The sequence below is a fragment of the Micropterus salmoides genome, unplaced genomic scaffold, assembly GCF_014851395.1.
Source record: "Micropterus salmoides isolate LMB-PRFRI ecotype aquatic unplaced genomic scaffold, ASM1485139v1 Ms_hic_scaffold_9, whole genome shotgun sequence".
In the NCBI taxonomy this organism is placed as follows: Eukaryota; Metazoa; Chordata; class Actinopteri; order Centrarchiformes; family Centrarchidae; genus Micropterus; species Micropterus salmoides.
The window spans coordinates 38,177,160-38,182,698 of NW_024044681.1; positions in this window are offsets into that span (position 1 = coordinate 38,177,160).

Consider the following 5,539-nt stretch of genomic DNA (forward strand, 5'->3'; position numbering starts at 1 on the left):
TGTGTAAGCCAACACCTCAGGGTTGAGATGTCGGAGTTCACCTTCCTTCAAGTACATGATCAAAAGGAAAAGCTGCAACTGGCTGGAACATCCTGTTTTGGACGTAAACACTGCTCTGCATCCAAGGCTTTCCTCCCCGTGTTGGAAAAACATCTATCCAGCCTGTCCTATCACTTCATTTCAGCAATCAGCCTCCCTGGTGATCAATAATAATAATGACAACACAAGCCTTTAATGCAGTTTAAAGGGAGAGACCATTGTGTGGCTTATAAAAAGGTGGCTTTGACTTTGTTACAGAGACTTGGACAGACATTAAGAGAGACATGATAGGAAATCCCAGGGAGGAACACACTTGCACAGCAGACGCATCTGTCTGCCTCGCAAGTCCCAGGACATTTTCTCCTGACATCACCTCCTCCGGTCACTGCTGGGTTACCGGCCAGGGATATTCCATGTCTAGACTTCCTGCCCTGCCATTTTGTCTGGGGCTGGTGGGCAAAATAAGGGCACTGCACAGATGTTTACTTAGCTTTCTGTTTTCATCAAGAGTTTAGGTAGCCTGCTAAGTCATTTGCTCCGTAAACAAATGACATCAACAATGCATCTGTGGACATTCAAAACAATGAAGTTTGAATGAGTCAATGCGTCAATAAAATGGTTCTGAAATGTGATACAGGAAGTGAGTGTGGGAGAGCGAGTATGACTTCTAAAGAGTATCTGGAAACTTTTGCAGCTTATTCAAACCTTTGATGTGTCAAAGTGAAATCTGTCTTTCACAGCAGTCTAGCTTAAAGTACAAAGCATTCAATAATACGTTGAAATTAAACCAGGCATATGAGTGCAGATTGTACATTTATTTCATGTCTATTCCGTTAGAACAAAGGCCTTGTTTTCTTTCTCCTTCACAAAAAAGCTCAAAAAAAATGTTACTTAGAAAAATATACATTGATATTACAACTGAAAACTTGAATTTCAGCGTTGAATTCAAATATACAATTTGCATATTAAGAAACTATGAAAAAAGTCAGAAAAGGTGGCTTCGATTGAGGCCAGTTTCTTGACGAGAACAGGGAGCGCAAGCATTCAAAAGAAGGCACTATCATTTTCCAAACTCCTCATAAAGCTTATTGAGCATACATTCAGCAAAAAATTTAAATCAGATTTTCAAGTGTGCACAAAAGATGAAGAGGAAGGTCAAAGGTAAGTCTGTGAAAAGACACTTCTTCCTGTGGTTTACCCCTCCCTGTTTCACTCCATCCTTGACGCCCCCACTTTCTCTGAACAAAAAAAGTGTCAAGCTACATACAGGAGAGCCCAGCTACTGCTACAGTACTACAAATCTAAGGTTAGCTGACTTTGGAAAGGTCATCAGGTTGAAAAAACAGTGGGGGCTGGGTTTTTTTTAAGAATAACCCTCACTTTCCTACTCCTGAGTTAAGCTCAATACCCAATAAACAACTAAGTTCACTGCTTTTTGATTCAAACAGTAAGAATGTTCAAGGCAAATGCGTCGATAAGAAACAATCCGACAACATACTTAATCCTTTATCATCTATATCACTTTCCTTGTCTTTCCCTTTCAAAGTTAACAAAAAAACTCCTCTACCTTTTCTTCCCCCCACAGCCCTTCTTCTTGGTCATCTCTTGGTACATCAATGTCCAATACCTTTCTACAAAATTCTCCTGTAAAATGTTCAGTTCCTTTCAATCTGGTCAAGATCCAGCTCTCCCCCGAGCTGGAAAATGTCCCTCTGTGTCCCACGGTCACCCTTCCAGAGGGTGCGTTTACCGCCCACAATGCCCTCAAGAGTAGAACCGGGCCGTGAGTCCACGCTACAAGCAGAGTCGCTATCCAGCTCCTCGTAAGATGAATCCTCTTCCTCATCATCTTCTGCCACTTCCTGCCGTGACTCCAGACCCAGCTCGGGAACAGCAGTGAAGTCTGACTCTATTTGGCTGGAGGGTTCAAAGGTAGGAGGGGACAAGCTTGATTGGCAGCCATCGGTGGCCGAGAATCCGGGGCAGCTCAAGCTCTGAAAAGTCTGAAGTTTCTGAGGAGACAAAGAGAAAAAAGTGATGTTGGATTGTGCATCTGAGCTCATGTTCGCATTCTGGCTTCACTCTAATGGGCTATAAAAGTAGGAGGGTTTGTCGGGGGGGAATTCGAGCGCAGGGTTTTCCAGAATGTCGGTTTGAGATTGGGTTTCAGTTTGGGCAGCCAAAGGCTTACCCTTCAACGACATGTGAACATGTAAACAAGAGTACACGCATGAGCCAATGAGGAACATACACAAATGCTAAACCTTCAGCATTGTTTTGGAAGAACACACAAAACATGGAGACACCACAAAATCTATCTTGTTTTTCTTTGTGCTCTGAGCCAATTCATCCCTGTGGAAGCCACTGTGAAACACATAAGGCATGACCTGTAATAGTGGAGGACTTTTTTTGTTTAAGCCATTGTTATTCACAGTTATAATGTTTTATAGTTCCGCATTCTAGGGAGAATCTTTATGTGAACAACTGCCTGTGTTTTTGCACTCAACAATTGACCTTGAACGATTTCATCCACAAAGGAGATGTTTCTTCTGTCCACTCTGAATTCCTCCCTGCAACAAAGAGCCATGCAGCGCAGTGAAAGGGTTAATGATCTCTGGAGTGCCCCAGCAGCAGATGTTGGAGGCATGGAGGTGAATAGAGATGAGGTTTTCTCTATAGAGCCTCGGCTTACATGACGGACACCTCTAATATTCCCCGGTGTGTTAGGACATTGCCTTTTCCTGTTACAATGAGTTGGGAGTTTCCCGCCCTTAAGTCTCACTTTAGTTGTCTCACTTTTTTCCCTGCCCTGATTTAGCACAGTCCAAAAAAAAAAAACTACAGTGCAGGGTTTTGGCTGTCTGAGTTCAACACAGGCTCACTTTTGCTGGATTACTGTTAAATGTAAGCCACTCGAACACAGGAGACTTTATCTGCAAACACTTGGTGATCATGTGGGGAGTGACCTTTGCTGTAGTTACCCCATTGAAGTGGAAAAGGGGATTTCTGAGCCCTCACTCTCGCTGTTCAACCCCCAGTATTAGCCCACTACTAATTATCACAGCAGACGAGGAGACGAAAGGAAGAGAGAAAGGAGGGGGACGGGCAGCTTCTCCACAATATGCTTTCTATAAAATCTACAGAGGCTGACTGGGATTTGGGTGGGTGTGGTGGTAGGTTGGGGGAGCAGGGCTGGATTTCTGCTGTGTACCCAGCTTTCCCTGTGTGGATTTTTTTCTTTTACTTGAGTATACCCCCAACCAGATGGAATATATCCAAACCCTATTCTCACACACACACACACACACACACACACACAGGCTCTCTAACCTCATGCTGTCATGTCTCACTTAACCCACTGGCATAACCAGGAGTTTGGTTGGTTACTTTCTTAATCTAATAATTTACTGACTACTACTGTACTCCAGTAAGTTAGTAACACTTATATCCTGATATCCTGTCTCTTAGTCATTAGTATCAAGTACCAAAACACTGGATACTACATTACCCAGAATGAAAAAAAGTAGAATGTGCCATTCCTGGCCAGATGCTCCGAACAAATAGGAGGCAGCATTTTACCTTCTCCTCCCTCTCAGCCAGACTACTCTCTAAGCGATTTTGCTCCTCTGCGCTTATCTTTATAACAACATCATAAATTACATATTTATGTCTTTCTGGATTAGCAGGCGTGGCTTTTTCTGCAATAAAGTTAAAAGGATTGCCGCCTTGTGTGATGATCTGCTGCCTGTGTGTGTCTGCTGCTCTCTGTCACTCGAAATATACACAAAAGTATGTTATTCAGAAATGGGGCAGATTTTGATATTTCATCATGTGGGGGGGGGGGATTGAAACTCCAACAGAACAGCGGGGAGAGGGCCCGAGAAATCAAAAGGGCTGGCAAGTGTGGGATGCATTTTTGATAATTTATCAGAATCAGATCATTTATAATTTATATTGTTTATTAGGTTGGCACAACATGAGTGTGCAATGTGTGATAACATTGTTCCATATTGATGACTGTATGACTTGTGGTAAATAAAAAAATATTGAAGTGTGCCATTTAGCAGCCAGGTTGTTTTAAAATTCACTACAGGATTAGAATTGAATATTTAAAAATATAACTAAATGTTGTTTTTTAGATCAGCAACATTAACGTTTACAACAGCAAAGTCACAATATAAACACAATAATATCTCACTGGAAACAAAAAAGAAAGAATGAAAAACTCCTACATCATTCAGTATCGGCCCTTCCTCCTGCCCTCCTCCTCCTCCTCCTTCCTGCTGCTGCTGTAATTCACTGCCTACAGGTAAAGTTAACAGTGGTGGAGAGGAATGGCTGGTTTGTCTCAGCCAGCATTTACGTTTACAACAATGTGCCAAATTTTAGGGTAGTGAAGAGTGGGGTGAGTTGAGCTAGTTTTACTTGAGGAGTCTTTAAAGTGAGGACATGACAGTAATGTCTCCAAGTAAAATATCTATATATATTTTAAGATGTGGCTCATCCCTGGGAATGATCAATTTGGATCTAAAATAAATTGTTTTCTTGGCTCAACTTGCCCCATATGAGGGGTAAGTTGAGCCAAGGGAGAGGATGAGCCACATGGGCATCGGGGACATCAATGTCATTTCATGTGCAAACTCAAACACAAGATTCAATTGCACTTAGATAGTGAAACATTGCAGCTATGTCTCCTAGTTATTTCATATCAATGTATCGCTTTAAAGTCATCCTGTTTATCGTCATATCCCGTGCCACCTGATGACAATGATGAATAGACTTCACATTTTTGTACCTCTCATACTATTCTGTCCAAACCCACAATAGGAGATGAAGCCTGTCTGTGTTCCATTTATAGAAGCATGAGATGATGGTGTCTGGTCCAAAATGCATAATGTCACACATCATTTCTGTGATGCATTAAAATGCAATGTCAAATTACAGCAAAATATCTGGTTCAACTTCCCCCAGGTTTTTGCTCAAATTACCCCATCCCTGCCATTGTAACAAATTTGTGTAGTTTAAGGGTAATGTCATGTTAACGGTATAGCCTCATATTGTAACTTCCTAAACACATACGTAAGATTTTCTCAAACCTGTCTATAAGTGTTCAGACAAGAATCAGGACACCTTAAATATAAAAATCACTTTGAATGGCAAAAAACAGTTTTTTTATCTTAAATGTGCTTATCACTTATTCCATGGGCCTCTCTTCGTCACAGGGTAAGTAAAATGGATGACTCTTCAAAAATGTGTAGTCACATGACCAATTTTGTCTATCACTAAACTTCCCCACAGGCTCAAATCACCCCGCTCTCCCTTGCTCTCCCGCTTTCAACATTATATGCCCGAATGGCAGCTCTACTTTGTCTTTTCATGTTGGACTGAGGGCTGACAGTCGCTATCATACCCCGAGGCACAAACAGTATTACAACACAGGATGGGCCGGCTAGCTGGTTAGCATGCTAACTTTAGTAAATATCTCTGTAACACAATACAC